A 20,157-nucleotide genomic window follows, 5' to 3' on the forward strand; every position below is an offset into this window, starting at 1 on the left:
CATATATAATAAAAATTATATTTAAATTTGTGAAATTTTATTTTGAAAAATAATAAAAATAAAATTTGTAAAAATTTTCATTGCAAAAAAAAATTAAACCACAAAAAAAAAAGAAAAAACAATAAAAAGAAAAGGAAAGAAAAAGTTGAAAAAAAAACCAGTTACATTGATAGAGAAGTGAAAATTATGGAAAATTTCGTGAAAATTTTGTATTCAAAATTAATAAAGTGAAAATTTTTTTGTTTCATGTTGTTTTTTTTTTTACCTTTCACTCTTCACTTTACTTCAATTAGTAGTGTTCTATATTAATTTTTTTTTTATTTTATTGTTTGTGTCATCTTTGAGTATAGATAAAATTAGGATATTTTGATCCCTTTTTTTTCTCACCCTCTCTCTCTCTCACCGTCTCTCTATTGGGAATAATGAAAAAATATTTTATGATTTCCTAAAGAAAATATTAAAATCAGTAATATTAAAATTTTATTTTAAATTTTTTTTTTTTGGAAAAAAAAATGAAAAATTTAAATTGTATTAAATTTTTAAATGTACTTGTATATATGTGTAAAAATCTCTTGCATCCTTTAATGTGACTGCTCAAATCCAAAATATATTGATGTGAATAAGTGTACAAAACAAAATGATTCTATAATGTAAAAATTATGTATGAAATATACTATAAAATATTCTCTTATACGCATGAGAAAATTTAAAATTAAAATAATATAAATAATAATACTTAGTTATATATATGTATATGTGCATGTATATGTGTTTATATTTCTATATAAAACGTTCAAATTATTTAATAATTTTAATATCAATTATAAATTCATTTTAAATATACATATGTATATTTAAAATAAATTTTATGTGTGTCACCATATAAACCACAATATTTATATAATTAATAATATTATATAGTTGTTTATGTATACATATATGTATATATTAATACCTTATTTAAATAATAATAATCTCATTAAAATATTATAACCTTAATTCTTTAATTATATGTATATGTACATGGCATAGTAATTATAATAATTATGAATATACCTATGCATAATTAATATAAAAGTAATTTTAAGTTTGTAATAATAATAATAATAATTATAATAATAAGTAAAATATAATGCAATAGTGATGTATTTTAGAATTACTTGAATTTTAATTTTAATACTCGTATAAAATAAAAAAAATTTCTAAATTTTTGAAATTTTCTTAAAAATTAAAAAAGTAAATTGATAAATACATATATATATATACATTTATTATGTATATGTAAAAAAATATTTTCTGTGTATATAATTTATATATATTTCAAAGTGTGTATATGAATAATTTTTTTTTTTTTAAATCATATTTTGTGAAGAAAAAAAATTATAACACTTATAAAAATATAATATAATTAAAATTACAAATAATTTTGTATACGATAAATTTAAATATTATAATTAAAGGAAATAAAATTTTTACGATAATAAGAAAGAATAATAAAAATAATTGAGTATAAATATTTTGGTTTTTCGAAAAATATATAAATAAATAATGTTATTTAGTTATATGATATATTCAAAGACTTATATATACAAAATTATTATTAATATTTCATATAAAAAATAGAAAAATCGATTTTAAAATTTAAATTTACTGCCATAATATTTAAAATATACTAAATTTTTTATAAAATTTCTTTATGATATTAAATAATATAAAAATAAAATTGTTGATTCAATAAATAAAATAATAAACTCTTGAAATATTAGTGATATATAAGATTGGTTTGATGTTCAAAACTCAAGTATTCATAATATAATGCTATTCTATAGATAGGATAATTAATATTTTTAAAATATAATAATTAATATTAAATAAATAAATTGATCTATGTGCCGCGATAACAAGGCAAAACATTATTACAATGTTTTAGTTCGTTTTTTTTAAATCTATACAATCTAGCAAAATTTTGCATTTAATTTAGATAGTTAATAAAAGATGGTCAAATAAGTGTTAAAATAACGTCAGAGCAATTAAATTTTTTGGGAAAATGTAAACGATAAATACTCTAAATATTGATTAGGTTCTGTTAAAATTACTATAAAAGACTACTACTTAATTAACCCAAAATTTTGAACAAAAATTTTAATATTATTTTACTATTAAAATTTTGTTGAAAACCCATGATAATAATATTACTAAAGTTTCTTAATTAAGTTATAAATTTATTTTTATTCTGTCTATATGAATATTATTCTATATTTATTTATATTTAAAATGTATTATAAAAATAGAGTGATTTATAAATATTTTTGATGATTTCTCTGACACATTTCTCAATATTACTATACAAATTATTAATAGTTTTACTATTTATATATATATCAATCGAATTATATTCTAATACTCTCTTTTGTATATTTACATATTAAAATTAATTTCATGACGAAATATTATAAAACAAAATTTATTATAATATTTATAAGCAGCTTTAATTAAAAATTCATTCTTCAATATTTTATTTAAATACATAATGTGTACATATTATATGTAATTGGTATTTATATATTATATTATGTGTATATACATGTTTTACTTTATACATAATTTTTCAAGTTTATACACTTTAATAAAATTATTGATTTTTTTTATATCGTATTTTGTTTATTCTATACAAAAAAAAAAATTATCATATTGTTTTATCTACACCTACTATATACTATGTACATACATTTTTATAATTATGTACTTTAAAAATATATATAATCACAATATTGTATTGATATATATAATATATATATAATAATATTCTATATTGTTATTTTATGTACTTAAAATAATGTTTAAAATAATGTCCTATCCTGTATACTCTTTATATACACGCGAGTGAATTTTAATGCTTCATCTATATCCTGTACATAGATATATAAATTTTTATTATACTTTCATATATATATATATATATATATATGTATGTTCGTATAAATATTTTTGTCTATTTATTTCTAGAATAAACGCATCGTATAATGTAAAGTTGTACAAATAAATTTATTTTATAAATACATATTATTACGTGAGTATAACGGTATACTGTGCGTATAAATGTATATTAAATGATGAAAACAGTTGTGAGACATAATTATGTTTACACTAATTTTATATATATATATATACATACCTTATAGAATAAGGTATGTGTATACACATACATATGCACATTTATTATATCGTATTTATATACAGTTGAATCTCTGTAAGATGATTAAGCAATGAGTATAATATTATACCCAAAATTATATATGAGTATACAATATTTATTAAAATTTTTGTAAAAAATGAGGAAGTAAAAGCTAAACAATTTTATTTAATTAAATTTTGAAGCTTGCTTAGTTGTTTTTGCTTGCATAATATAGGAATTCTTGTTGAAGAGCTGATACAAGTATCAAACAAAAGATTCCTAAAGCCGTTAGCATTGCCAGCTAGTTCCAATAGAATATATTAAGATATTATAACTTTATAATTGACTAATAAACAAATAAATAAATAAAAAAAGGTTCTTGAAAGAACTAACAAAAGGCTGTAGTAAACAAATTATCTTAGTTTATGTTTTATGTATAGTTCCGGAATACCAAACATTCTAATTTTAGCAAATTTTAAAATTTACCCTTTTTCGTCAAGATTTTAAACATTTAAGAATAGTTAAAATATTTATGGAAATACATAAACTTTTGAGAGCTGTGAACAAAATATGATGAACGGTATTAAATGAACAGTGAAATTTTGTTGTCTAAGAGACAAGCTCCTCGGAAAAATAAGTGACATGATAGCGATTTGGCCCTTAAACCATTCCTTTTATTGATTATTTATTATTATCAATTATATTCATATATTATGCATTTGCACACAGGGCAGTATATAGATAATATAATGAATACGTAAATCCTCACATATTTTGCTTGTAATAAAGTGTTTCTGTTATAAAGAAGGCTTTCAAAATAAAGGAAAAATAAGAAGATGAGATTTCACTGTAAATATGTTCATATGTACATACATACCTACATACACACATATGTGATATTATTCATACATATGTAATATTCTATTCAGCTTAAAATAAAAATATTTAATAATAATTACAAAAAAAAAACAAGGAAAGGAGAGATAAGTTTATCCTTTTGCCCCCAAAAAAGGATAATAAAATTCAAGGAAGAATGTATGTACACATTATAATATTAATTCAATATGATAAAATATTTAAACGTTTTTTAATAATTTTTTTTTGGTAAATTTATAAAACTTTTAGTAAAAATAATACAGTTAAATTTAAATATAGGAAAAAAATTGTTTTATTTATTCAACTGCGAAAAATAATTAATGAGAACACATAACCAACCGCAATGTAAATTTCCCGGAGGATCTTTACGCAGAATATACTACTAAAATAAATCTACATCTGCTGCAAACGAAAAAATTTTTTCTAAATCTATTTATAAAATTGAAAATTTGTAAGATAATCAATTTTTTTTATCTAATTTCCCGAAGGGTTTCATATAATATTCCTTCAAAGAATGAAACTTAGAAATTTTTCAATTCTATAATAACAAAAACTAACTTTCTTACATTTCTAATAACAAATATGTTTCTTGAAAAGCGATTGAACCGAACAACACACAAACTAGTAGAGATTATTTCTTCCTGTTTCCCTGACATTTTCGTTGAAAACTAGCCATTTAAAATTTGATTCGATTACAATACAACTTTTAATATATTCAATGCGGCGAATAGCCTTTAAATACTTGTATATAATTGCCAGTGATAAACAAAATGAAATGCTCAAATTTTTAAAAGTACTCATTTATATTTTAAATATACACTTTTTATTTTATGGTAACAGAGACTACTTTTATGTACCTACACGTTTATATATATATAAACGACTGCAAATAAGTATGAATGTGGGAGTGTGGATGCTTAGTTTCCTAATATAACGAAATTATTCACTTTTATAATGTGCATAATAATAACGTATGTGCTATCACCCCATTTAAATAATACTAACTGCTATTTATAAATGCTAGTGATTGTTTATGTGGATGTTTAGTAGTTATAGAAAAATCCATATATATATATATATATGAACTTATACATAATGTGCATAGAAAATCCGTAAATTTTGGCGTAATTTCAATGTTTTTTGAGAAATAAGGATATTTATAAGAAAATTTTATTTTTCTTTTTGATAATTTCTTTAAGATATTTAAGTTTTTTTTTTACTTCATCTTATTTTTCATTTTCCTTTTCCTCTTTTGATTTTTAATTTTTAAATTTAGGGTGGCTTTTTATTTTTAAAGATTTTTTGATCCTTAATATTTGAGATTTGGAGTGGTTCATAAAGAATTTTATACAGAAAAATTGAAAATTTTTGAATTTTTAAAATTTCCTTATTTGCTATTATTTCCTTCTCCCCATTTTATACATTTTAATAAAATATTTTTCATTGTCCTTGTTTCTGTTGTCGCCAAAAAAAAGGATATATGAATGTAATTTAATTCTTGGTTTTCGTATTTTTTGTTTTGTTTGATATTTGAAAGAAAATCGATTTTGTTTTTCCGATAATCTTTTTGCATCTTATTTTTCAAATTTATGCATTTGATTTTTGTAAACATTTTAATTCCTTCAACAAAAGGAGTTTCTTTAATAAGGATAAATTTAATTTTTTTGTTATCTTACTTATATACACAATGTAAAGGAATAAGCTTACAGATAAAGGTATGATTTGACAGTACATGGTTTACATACTAATTGTATGTAATTTTTTAGGAAAATATGTGTTAGACATAAAAAAGAAAACTATGTGTTTGGGTATGTTTTCGCCGTAAATTTTGGATTTTCTTTATTTCCTTTTTGTAAATTGTACATTTCTAGATATGCCATAATTTAAAGATTCAAATTTTGTATTAAAACTAGGCTTTTAAATAATACAAAACAGATCAAGGTGAGCACACATTAAAGGGAATAATGACTTGAATATTTGAATTCGATTCTTAATGGCTTTTAACAGAGCTATTTCTATACGTTAAAAGGCCACTTTCTTATACAAGCATATTAGCAGTTAAAAATTTTTTATCCTTAGAATTTCAATCGAGAAATTAGAATTTAAGGTACATATTTTGATTGGTGAAAGTAAAGTTGAAAATTTAGAAAATTTATATGGAAAATTTTTGGTATCTATTTCAAAACTGTTTTAGAAAATTATGGATCAAATCAAATTGATTTTTAAGAAATAAACCTAAATATTTATTTAAAGGGTTTTCTTTGAATTGAAATAATTGAAGTATAGTATAACACATTTTCATAAATTCATATTTTTATATACAAAATTTTTAAGAATATTATAATTTATTTTCATTTTTTTCTTTGGCAACAAAATTTTAAATTTTTTAAATCCAATCACTTGACGCCCCAGGCGGTCTTTAAATTTCACCCCCTTATAATAAATATCAAGTCTGATATAAATCAATATAATTATTTAAATTCTTATGTATGGATGTGTGTATTGTAATTTTGTCTATTTATACATATGTATGTATGTACGTAATATTGTGGCTATAAAAAATCCTAAACTTTTATACTTTTGATTCTGGAAGATTTTTTGATGAAAATTTACTCTTGAGAAAATTTAAGAAAAAGGAGCAATTTTTTTTTTATTTTTTTTATTGTATTTTTTGCTTTTATAATTAAATTTTATGAACTTGGTGCTTTGAATATAAAAATGACGTTATATTATATGATGAATGAAAACAAGATAAAATTTAAACATGACATATTTTTAAATACCAAACTTTTATTGTTTGTGATTCGATTTTACATTGAGGACGGAATTGATGTTCTGAGGCAGACAATTACATTTTTGTTTTATGATAAGCGTAAAAGATCTTAAGTACTTTACAGTATGTATGACTTTTGTATTTGGAAATAAATTTGATTAAATTTTCAAATAAGAGTGATTTATGTGTCTGACACAAGCATGCATACATGCATAATTAAGTTTAAGAATCGTAATTTTTTGAACTTTGTTAAATTGTGAATTATTTTTACCGACCGTATTAAGTATACAATAGGTAGGCTATGTGATGGCAACAAATTTTGCATATCGAGTTTTCGGTGGAAATACACTTCTCCATAGTAGGGAAGTGTAAGTAAACTACTTTTAGCAACCTGTCGGTCTGTCGGTGGGTGTGTGCACGCGTGCATCTCAAGTTCGGCTGAACCGATTTTGATGAAATTTTATATATAAGTTTATTTCGACCATGGCACAGATTGATCATGGCACAGATTTTGGGATATATCAGGCCTCGGGAACTGCACTTTTTAGCGGACCTGTTTTACGTTTTTGACCATTTTAAAGAATATATTCAACCGATTTGCTTGAAATTTCATTATATAAGCTTTACTCGACCGTTCGCGAAACTTCCTAACTTTTGGAAGAAATCAGGTGACAGCAACTGGACGTTTACTACGGGGCGTTTACTACATTTCTGCGTATATAAAGAGAAATAATCAACCGATTTCATTGAAATTTAATATTTAAATTCTTTGTACTAAAACAATGAACATATAAATTTTTTGAAAAGATCAGGGGTCGAAAACTGATCTGCGGGCCGATTTTACATTTTTCACCATATCTACGGAACGAATTGATGAAATTTCTTGAAATTTGATATTTCAGTTCTGGTTACTAATGTACAGGGAATTCGAGTAGCACAAAGCGAAATTCTGCTATGAGCCAAATTTACATTTTTCTAGGTAATATGTTAACTATAAGCTTACTAATGTTCTAAAAATTGGAAAGAAGTATTTAACAGACATTTGTATAATATTCTGTAACACTTTCACTTAACTAGACAATACACACTACGGTCGGTTATGTGCTGACCACATCAGGATTTTTTTTTTTATGAATTCTCAAGTAAAGTATGTGAGTTTGTAAACATTTTAAAAGTTTGAAATTTTTCAAAATGTCCAAACTTCTAAACTAGATACACGATAATTTAAGTATAATTTCGATAAGAAATTGCAAGTTTCGTCAAATATTTGAACTAAGGTGTCATTTTGTTCGATTTTTTTACTTCATGTGAAAATTAAAAGCGAATGTTAGAACAAAGTAGGGAATTAAGAAAAAGTATGGGCATTATTAAAAGTTTATGTTTCATATTTTAAGAACGGATGCAATGTATTTCAAAAACAATTTGTCGTACACAACATGTAAATTGTTCACACGATTTAAGTTTTTACAAACCAAAATTGTGTAATGTTTTGTTATTTTGTAGGAGTAGTTTCTGAGCATTGGGAATATAAGTATTCAATCCATCTGAACATTATACCAACCTCCTTTTTATACCCTCCACTTCGTGAAGGGTATATTAACTTTGGTATGGAGTTTGTAATTACTTGAAGGAGTCATCTGCGGTATGGACATATATATATATTCTTGCTCAGCGTAAAATTCTGCGTCGATTTAGACATGTCCGTCTGTCTGTCCGTCCGTCCGATCGCACGATTACTCAAAAACGAATAATGCAATCGACACCAAACCTTCACAAGTTTTTTCTTTTGTGCCAAGGACGAGCCCTATTGTTATTGAACTAATTCGGACAACGGGTTCGGGTAGCTGCCTTACAACTCAAAGAGTTTATTTTAAATATTTCAAAAACTAATAAAGCTATAAATTTAAAATTTTTTATACATGTGTCCAATTATATTCTACACATGCTCTAAAAATTATAATGGGGTAGCTGCACCGGTTCGGGTGACTGCCATACAACTCCAACAGCAAATTTTTTATATTCGGAAAAATAATAAAGTCAGATTCATGAAACTTGGCAGTCATGTGTCCAATTATAGGTCAAATATATTTCTGAAGTTTTGATGGAATTGCTTGACAGGTTCGGGTACTTGCCATACAACTCCAAAAGCTTATTTTAAATATGTGGAAAAATAATAAAGTCAGATTCATGAAACTTGGCAGTTGTGTGTCGAGTTATAGGTCACATATATATCTGAAGTTTTGGTGGAATTGCTTGGCAGGTTCGAGTAACTCCCATACATGTCTAAAAGCTTATTCTTAATATTTAGAAAAATAATAAAGTCAGATTCGTGAAACTTGGCAGTTGTGTGTCCAATTATAGATCAGATATATTTGTGAAGTTTTGATGGAATTGTTTGACAGGTTCAGGTACTTGCCATACAACTCCAAAAGCTAATTTTAAATATTTGGGAAAATTATAAAGTCAGATTCATGAAACTTGGCAGTCGGATATCCAATTATAGGTCAGACATGTCCGTGAAGTTTCTATAGAATGATTTCACAGGTTCGAGTAATTGCTATACAATAACGGAAGGTGCAGGGTATAATTCAATCGGTTTATACCGAGTGAAACGTTTTTACTTGTTTTAAATTCTCTTTGTAATTCTCTAGGCAGAAATTGGAAAAGTAGGGGCAATAAAATGATATGAAAAGAAAAATTTAAAAATACCGTCACATTTGGATTAAACTTCAAAAATTTTTATTTAATAATTGTCAATGCTAATTGGAATTTTATTATTAAATATTAACAGAAATACATAAAATATTTTAAATAAAATCGAAAGTTGATTATTTTGTTATTAAAATACATAATTAATTTACTTATTCTTGGTGAAGTTTTTGCAAGAAAAGAAGAAAATAACTCCAAACATAATAGAAAGAATAACCATTCAAAATTTTTATTTGATTCTGAAATGGGTGATGAAATTCCTAAAGATGATGAAGCAGAAAAAGAAATTTTTCATGCATATCCTTTAATAAAATATTGTCCAGATATGAATGATGAAATGCGTATGGAAACAATAGAATTTGTTGTGGATGCATGCGAAAAATTTGCATCTAATTATAGCCATGCTGGAAGAGTAATAAAAGAAACAATGGATAAACGTTTTGGTTCTTATTGGCATGTCGTAATTGGTGAAGCATATGGATTCGAAATAACGTATGAAACAAAAAATATTTTACATTTATATTTTGCTGGAAATTTAGGAATTTTGATATGGAAATGTTTTTAAATTAACAGGCATTGAAAAAAATAATAATATTTATGTTATGTAATAAGTTATGTTCATACATACATATGTGAGTGTTTTGCAAAATTGTTGTATCCTTAAAAATTGTCGCTTATAATGCTTGCTGAATATTGACTGACATAAAAAATCGTAAAAGCTTATAAAAGAATTACTAGAAAATTAATTTGGCTTGTAATTTAAATATTATTTTCGCGGTTTGTTTCTAAAAGTAGAGAATTTCTTGTAAGAATTTTGCTATTTTCGTTTTGAAGCAATTTTCTTCAGTACAGCCTAAAAACTGTTATATAATTTATAATTCAACAACTATGATGTTGTATTAGTAAAATTCATAATTTAATTAGTGCAATAGGCACAATCCTATAAATATATATGTTCTTGTTGTTGTGTGTTTCAATATGTAGCAATCATTTAAACAAAATCATTTGTATGTAGCAATCAATTTAAACAAAACAAATATGTACTTAGTAATCATGTGAATTACAGTATAAGCAATGTAGAGAACATTTCGTCGGCAATTTCTTCATGCCTCTGTAGCTCAGTTGGTAGAGCGTCCGCCTAGAAAGCGGTAGGTCACTTGTTCGAGTCCAGTTTGAGGAGAAAAATTTTGTTAATGAATTTTTCTGACTTTAACTCGTTCCTTTGATTACGTCATCCATCTGTTCTGCAGTTGCATGAAGAAATTTCTAATTTCATTAGAAGAAAACTTTTTTCCATCTTCAATTTCTCCGTTACGTGTTTAGCTTCTCGAAATTCATAAAATTTAAACTTTCGGCGCCTTATGTTTCCGAAAATGTAAAATGATGCTATTCCATTAATTATGTTCCATTTTAACAACCTCTATTCCTAAATATATGCAACAATTTAATATACTTTGGTATATACGAATGAAAGTAATTTTAATAATATAGTTGGAAATGCATTATTTTTAGAAGCAGTATTTTAACTCATTCAAGGAAAAAGTGTTGCTACTTTACAAACCATTAGTTTAATCCAATTTTATTTTAATTTTACTAACATAAAACATGAAATATTTCCAGAGAGTGCACTCCATATTAAATTGAAAATTTTCGCATTTCAGTTCGAATAACTAATTTTAATTATATTTTTACTTCAAGTACCCATTTTAAAACATAATTTCAATAATGATAAGTAAACTCGTTTTTTTTTTGCTATATGATCATTGACCGCATCTGTATATACACGTGAATTAGTTTCTATATACCTTCATATGTACCTTTTGTATGTACCTTTGTATGTACCAATGTACGTATGTGTATGTTAAAAATTTCTTCTTAATTTCGTGCATCACTAATTTACTCAACTTAATGAAATTTATTATTTATTAAAATGTCGTTTTCCATTATGAAAATGAAAAACTTCATCATCATTAAATTCAATTTTCACTCTTGTTTCCAAATAAAATCATAAATATGATGGTTTTTAAACGAAAAAAAAAAATTTTCCCTGTCCCTTTGGAAATTTTTGAAAACTTTTCAATAAAATTTTCAGAGTTGAAATTAAAATCACAAAGTTTATTTTGTCTTCTTTTTCTCTGCTCTTCCATTTTTATCCTCACAAACTTATTCTCCATCCTGTTCATCATCTTGTTTTTAATTTTTTATTTTAAGTGGGTAAACATTTTAATAATATTTGCTTTTCATATGTGTTACAAGATATTTGAAGCAGGATATTTTATGAGCACATATTGTCTCATTATTAAAAATGTCCTTCCTCTCCTTTCACGTACATATATGTATATAATTCATTTATGCAAAATATACAAAAGAATGAGTGAATAAAAATCCTTGTTATTTATACGTACATATGTGCCAGTTATATACGTACATATATGCCAATCAAACAAATAATGACAAAAATATCAAAATACAGAAAACGTACCTATATACTCTTTATAAAGAGAATTTTCTAAATTTAAGTTCAATGGCATTTTTTAAATTTGAAAAACAACAAAATTAACATAATTAGAAATTATTTTGAATAGTACTGCATACATATTTGATTAAATTCCTAGACACAAATTAATTCTATATTTGTAATACTATATATAGGATAAATGTATAGAAATTTGATAAAGCCTCACACGTGTTAAGTTGAATATGTGCCTAATACGACTTCAATCATATAGTCGTTCCAAAATTGATGAATAATTAGGTATTGTTATTAAAATTTGAGATTTAAAAATGTTTTGCAAAAAATATTCATACTCAAGTACTTTGAAATATTTATTATTAAGAATTTTTAATCATCGATTTTATGTGCTCAAATTAGCACAATAAAATTTTCGGTTTGTTGTGCTATGAGTAATAATCTAACAGTGCCCTAATTACTGAATAGTATTCCAAGACTACCTGTTATTGAAGGAAATATAAATAAGATTGTTTCTGTTAAAGTCTTAAAATCCCAAAAAAAATATCGGTTTTAACATTTGATTTTTAAAGCATAGCTTGCGAAAGAGCTTCTATTTGAATTAAAAAAAAAAATATCACGTATATTTATTTACGTAACAAGTGCAAAAGCACGGTCTTCATGCAAATGATTTTTTCCGCAATTAGCTTTCCTTGATGTCATTCAAATTTTCTTCCAATTTTTATACACCGTAACAATTTTTAGAAAATTACAAGCATTCCAGCACTTTAAATTGTACTACACCACACTTTTTATTGAAATTATCAAATTTGTGCAATAAATTAACAAATCCTTTTTGGATAATTTTATCTTTTGCTATTTAATTGTTTCTGTATTAAGGTTACTAAATATTACTCTCATTTTAGTAATCTGCTTTTCTTATTTTCGCACTTCTCCGAATTGTGACACTGCTCTGAATTGAATATTTTAATGGGATTTATTCTGATAGTTAACTAGAATATGAAAAAATAAACTCACTTGAATAGCATATGACTTTCGTTGCTTTATTCCTAATGACCCGAACGACGTGACTGCCATGCTGAAAGATGTAAGAGTTAATACTAATTTTTATATAATAAAAATTGTGCTATTCATAAAGGTGTGGTGAGTAATTTAAATTGAAAAATATGACTTTTATCGCAATATAAAAATCGATGACATTATTTGTGGGTTATATGGTAATTGCGACTAGGATGAGAAACTTGTATTTCACTATCACTCGTTAATTGACACTACTCTTGGAAGAAGATAAGCCACAATATTTCAAAAATAACTGACACTGGTCAAATTTAATAAATTATGCCTTCAAATGTTATTCAATTTTTTAACACTATATCATGACATAATGCAGTTGTAAAGAATACTTCAATTTTAAACAAATTTTATGTCAGAAAAATCACGTAATTTTATTTTCAAAGTTATAATTATATTCTCGCTTTTCCCCCCATCCAGTTTTCTTTCTGTTTTTCTTCTTTGTATGTTCATAAATTTTTTATTCTTTTGACCATTTTTATAAATCAAATGATATCGCATATACATTCGTTGTGCGGGTTGTTAAAACAAGTTTATAAAATTTCTAAGTTTTCAATCCTGACATACACGTTTTATACAAATTTCATGTATGTCCAAATAGATCCTGGATGAATAATGATTGTATTTCTGTGAATTAATAATAATTGAATAAAATAAAGTAAAAGGAAAAAATAATTTATGTTTGTAAAGCAACTTTTGTATATACATAAATATAATATGCAAGGATATTTTATTATAAAAGGATATATAATATTTTATTTTTGTATAAAGGTATATAAAACTTCACCCTCTCTCACTCTCTCTTTCTTTAATTTCTCTGGTAGTCTTTGTCTTTTATAATATTTATAACCTGTCTTAAATCTATGGTTGTACGCCCATCATTTTCTATTGAAAAATTGTATTTTACTCATTTGTTATATAACAAAAAATTAATCAAAGTTTGAAACGTCTGACTTTTCGTTCTATAGCAAATGAATGATTTCCTCTACCGCCTTTAAATTTTCCAATTTTTTTTTTTTCTTTTGCAATTCTTTTAATAAAATTTCTGCAAATATTTGATTTTTCCATTTTACTCAATGTTTTTTTTTTTTTAATTTTTTTTTTTTACATTTCCTTTCTTGATTTCTTGGTATCCCATTTCTTCTCATTTCTTCAATCTACAAAAGTTTGGTTAGGGTTTGAAAAATATTTGCTAAAAACAAAAAAAAATATAAGAACTCAGAGATTTTATGTTCTTTTTTTCAATTGGACATAAATTTTAATGTCAATGATCGGAATCGGATATGCACTATAGTCTTATCCATTAAATAAAGAAAACAGTATTCGCAGTGTGCCGCTGATAAAACAGAAATCCTTAAGAATATTTCATTAAATATTAGTATGTGTGTTTGTTTGTATGATTTTATTTGTAATGGACAAAAATTTGTGGTTTGCAATTTTATCAGTTACTTTGATTTTCATTTTTCACTTTATTTTTTTATGTTTATACAATTGAAAATTCTGATTTTCTATATTTAACTTTTAAGTTTTACTACACCGTAATAAAATTTATTAAAGGTAGAAAAAAAACAGAAAGATTTAATGGTTACCGTGATTTAGTTTCAAACGAAAATGTAAAATGCATTTTAGATCAATGACATAAATTATTGCAATAGAACAAGATATTACAAGAGAATTTAAAAATTTGTGGTTTTAATTATTGATAATATAGAAAGTAGAATACGATAATACGAAAGCATTACAGAGGATTATGAAAATGTGCTTTAAACACTTCTTTCCAATTTTAAGGACGTTAGTAAGCTTTCTGTTGACATATCTAGTAAAATTTGAATTCGCCTCTTAGTTAAAGTTTTACTTCATACCTGTCGAATTTTGGTGAAACGTTCCCAAGTTAGTTTCAGTAGCTAACAAACCTGAAATGTTAAATTCAAAAGATGTTGTCAATTAGTTTTATAGATATGATAAAAGATAATTCGGCCCCTAGTTCGATTTCCGAGCCTTGATCGTTCAAAAAAATTTAAAAATTTTTTGTTTTAACATCTTAAATTTAAATATTAATTTTTGAGGAATTTGATTGATTAGTTTTCTTTATATGAGCCAAACTGTAAAACATCCCAAAAAATAATCAATCCTTAACATAGCCAAAATAAACTAACATATTATAAAATTTCATTAAAGTCGGTTAAGCCGAACATAATATACTCGCGTTGTCCAATAGACCGACAGACAGACAAACCGACACACCGACATCTTGCTAAAAATAGTTTATATACACCTCCCTAATATGGAAAAGTGCGTTTTGAGAGAAAAATTGATATGAATAATTTAGTGCCATCACATAACCTTTCTTATTTTATGAAATGTGGTCGGTAAAAACATATTAAAACTGAAAGTAAACTTTATAAAATTAATTGCATTCATATATTAAGGATCGAAAGCTGCTTTAGAGACCAAAATTCTTACAAATTTCAAGCTAGATGTACAGTGAAAACAATTTTCTGATTCAAAAACAAATATCCAAAGCAGCATCCTCTTATCCTGTGTATCTTCTTTGTATACTATTTTACATATATAAATATAAAAAATCAATAATTTATTAAAATCGTAAATTTTATCTTTATAAAACTGCCGGAAAATTTAAATTTTTTACCAGAAGTCACAAGTCTAATGGAAAATCTTTATAAAGAAGAAGAATCTAAATATATAAAAAAAATACCGTTACATAAAATTGCAGACAAACTTAATTTTTTATTAATTTTTCTTTCATTTTATTTTTTTTATTGCATCATCCCATTTCTCTTATTTGTTTTTTATTATTCATAAAAATAAAGTACATTTTATCACCAACTTTAAGTTCAGATTCAATTAAACATTTAATCAAATCATATTCAGGTATTTTACTCCTTTTTTTTTTTACTATTATCCTTTTATTTAAATCATACATAATGGCAGCAATATGTATTAGACATATATTTGTATAAAAATAAAAAAATACCTGTGTTTGTACGTTTGTACATAGATTTCCATGAATATAATATTGAATAAAAGGAAGGCTCTTAATTTAAAGGTCTTATTGAAGTGCCACTTATATATTATTATACTTCATAATATTTATATATATACATATACATATATGTGTGTGTTTGAATAGAATCTGCATATATTTACTGCCCTTGCCCATCATTTGCTTCTTTATAAATAAACAAATAAAATGTGTTGTTTTTTTTTTCCTGAAAATTTACTTTATTTTTTTTTTTACCATATTTTCACTTTTAATTTTTTTTTTCTTTTTCATATTTATTTTCAACTCGTTTACTTTCAAGAACATGAAATAAAATCAAAATGAAAATAAAAAAAAAAAAAAAATGTTTTTGTTTAAATACGGAGAACACCTCCACCCTTCAAATTCATACTTCATTTTCTTGCATTTCTCTTTTTTTTTGTTTGTTATTTTTAAATATTTTATTTCTAAACCATAAAAGGCATCGTTCATATCGTCAAATAGACGTTGCTTTTATCGTATCATCAGCAGAGTATCCCAGAAAAGAAAAACACAAAAAAAAGAAGAAAAATGCAAACCTATAGTAAACACAGTAGCCTTTGGTATCTGTAAACTTCATTTTCCGTTCCTGTTTTTGCATAATACAATTTTTTTTCGATAAGTTACATTAAACATAACAAGCAAACTTTATCTCGGTATCGGTATGTGTATGACTTCAAACTCAATATACATATTGCTATGTATATATAAAATTCTGAATATAAAACCAAAATGAGATGGAGTAACTCCACATTTCATTATTTAATTGTAATATCCTTATTATTATTACGATCATTAAAAATGAAAAATTGAAAACAAGAAAAAATTGCTGAAATTCATAAAAATAAAAGTATTTATGGTCGGAAAATAAGTGACCTGTTATAAAAAAAAAAATTTAAAATAATTTTTAAGAAAATATTAAAAATTTGTTATACAAGAAAACGTTTCCCGGACAACGAATTTATAAGGCTATAGAAGAGATAAAAATAATTATAAATTTTTTTTTAATATCCTCATAATTTTTATATTAATGTTAAAAGCGATTAAAAGCACGTGTTATGAATGATACGACAAGGGTATTAAGGAATAAATAACAATTAAGTATTGGTGGTTATAAATTGCATGATCTGTTGTATTACAGTTAGCCTCCCTGATGATTAAAGCAGTCAAAGTGAAATTTATAATATGCTTCATGATTATTAATTATTAACAACAAAAATTTAATTTTTAAATATTTTTCTAAAATCATTTGAAATAATTAACAAAAATATTTCACAAAGATTGCTGGTTAATTTAAAATCAGTTATTATATACGGTTCATTCCCTCCTCCTTCTAATCATATTTATGTATAATATATTCCATATAAAATTTTTGTTAAACCAATTTTATTTTTATAAAATTCACAAATATTATTACAATTATCACAATGTATCCCGAATTATTATTGGCAGAAAAGAAACAATTTGTGAAAGTTCGGTGGTTTTTGCCTTATTCGTCTTAATGCTAAAGTACGTTCGGATGACTTGACGAACAGACGGACAAAAAACGAGCACATACTCTTGTTTTTTAAGTTTTTTAAGTTATAATATACTTTCATTATTATATTTTTTGGTATATGTTGTATACTTTCATACTGCAGAGGATTTTTTTTAATTGGTTGCAAACTCCATATCAAAATTACTACTTCACTAAGGAGTACAATAAAAAAATGAATTACGAGTATAAGATACAAAATAACTATATTCATATTCTAGATATATTAAAAACGAACAGTCTGACAGACAAACATTTTATACACTAGGGTAAAAGAAAAGGATTCACTTTTCTTGCATAAATCCTGTATTATCCTGAAAAAAATTCATCACGTTAGTTAAAATTTTTGTATGGTATTACAATACTTTCAATTTGACAGAAAAACAGTGTTACAATATACACGTTTATGACAAAACATAAAAAAAAAAAACAAAAACAATAAAATAAACATAAAAAATAATATTTGGCGTTGGGGATCGGAATGTAAAGGATGTCTGATAGTAAAAAACAAAAAATATTAAATACAAAAAAAAAAAAAAAAATAATAAAAACTGAAAGATAAAAATGACCCTTATTTTCCAATTTAAAAAATTTTGTGGTAACAAAAGTATGTTTACTGTAAATTTCATAAAATGTATATACATATATCCAAATATTTGTGTGCGTGTGTCATGTAAATGTATGCTTATTATACTTATCTTATATTTTATTTTCTTTAAAAATGTTCCTTTAATATTGAACCGCTTTTTTTTCAATATTCTATAAAAGAAAAATAATAATAACTTGTTTAAACATACACAGATACAAATATAATACATTTAGGCGTATATGTATAACAATTATATACTTATATATTTAATTACATACCCAATACAAAGTGAATATCGCGTTATAAGAGATTAACGATAACGCTATCAAATAAATGGGATATTATTACTTTGTAAATACATTTATATACTAATTTACTATAATGTGTACATGCACACATTTTAATATAAATATTATGTATATATACATACATCCATAATATATACATACAATAATATAAATACAATAATATAGTTTTTCATCAAATTCTAGATAAGAGGATTTTATTATATACCTAAATTTTATATATTTATATATGTATGCATTATGTTATGCTACAAAATACAATATAAGTACATACTTATACATTTTTATATTCATAGAACATAATTTTGAAAATATACCTTAAAATTTTATAAAAGTATCAACATTCAACGATATTATTTCGTTATGTTTTCTTAAACGGAAAAGGGAAGAGACCCCAAAAATAAAGAGTAGAGAAAAACATAAATGGAAAATTGGAAAATTGTGCGTATATGTACATATTATATATACGTACTTATATGTATGTGTATTATGTGTAATTGTGTGTACATTCACACAAATTCATATTTTTTTCGTTTCAAATATTTTCTCCCTTGTTTTGATCTTCCGTTTCTTATTTCAATTTTTTTTTATCGCATTTATATATACTTAATTTGAATCAGATGTGAAATCGAAAAGCATGCACAAAAAAAAAAAAGTGAATAAAATGGAAAACAAAAAAGAAAAATCTTGTTTTCCCTCCTTTTCTTACTTGCCTTATTTTAAAGCAGTAAATTGTATAGTTGGTTATTACACAAAAATAAAAAAATACCTTTAATAACACTGCCATGCCATGCTACGCAAATATTACTTTGAGCATAATAATTGAGTGGAATTTTTCTCGAGTATATTTTTATAGTATATACGAGTAGTAGAGAAGAAGAGCATATTGAATGAAAATAATTGGAGTGTAATAATGATTTTAAGGAAAAATAATAAAACTAAATGGCAAGTAGAAGGAAAAAAAGCAAGCAGTACGTGCTTCTCTTCCGGTATTAGAAAAAAAAAAATTTTTTTTTTTCTGTTGTTGTAACAAATAAATAAATGACTAAAAGTAATTTCGATTTTATATATCTATTTTTTGTTTCTTTTTTTTTGTGTAGACTTCAAGAGAGATGCGCGTTCTCGTTTTTGGTTTTTATGCTCTTTTGTTTTTTCATTTTAACTTCCTTTCTTTAAAATGCATATATATATATATCTTTTTACCTTACTTATAATCACACCACAACTATAATGACATACATAGACACTATATTTTCACATTTCTTCTACATTTACGGTATTTTATTACTCTTCATGCACTTAATCTGTCAATTTTTTTTTTGTTTTTGTTTAGAAAATTTTACTCTTTCCTCTCCTTGTGTCATATTATTTTTAGTTTTTCATTTTTATAATGTAAGTATACTACAAATAAAAGTTGAGAGATTTTTTTTTCTCTATTCTACAATAATATGCCAAAGTCTCCAATTTATGAGTATATGTGATTTTTTTCTTATTATTTTGTTTATTTTTTATAGGTATATTTTTTTTTTTTAGAAAAATCTTGTTTCGACATAACAGAATATAATTTTTTCTTGTCACTATTCAGTTATGAATTTTCATTGTCCATATATCGTAC

General features: G+C 24.3%; 1 protein-coding gene across 3 annotated transcripts in view; it reads left to right on the forward strand.

Moving 5' to 3' along the window:
• The window catches only part of LOC129614195 (endoplasmic reticulum aminopeptidase 2), a 127,878-nt gene that overhangs the window by 57,043 nt on the left and 50,678 nt on the right, over positions 1-20,157 (forward strand). Inside the window, exon 1 of one of the 3 annotated variants that reach the window (XM_055528650.1) lies at positions 152-227. The exons of the other annotated variants lie outside the window; for them this stretch is intronic. The gene's annotated coding sequence lies outside the window, so the exon portion shown is untranslated. Of the gene's footprint in view, positions 1-151; positions 228-20,157 lie in introns of those variants that run through there. 3 annotated transcript variants of the gene reach the window in all.

This window comes from Condylostylus longicornis, unplaced genomic scaffold (assembly GCF_029603195.1).
Source record: "Condylostylus longicornis isolate FDR11 unplaced genomic scaffold, ASM2960319v2 ptg000004l, whole genome shotgun sequence".
Classification (NCBI taxonomy): Eukaryota; Metazoa; Arthropoda; class Insecta; order Diptera; family Dolichopodidae; genus Condylostylus; species Condylostylus longicornis.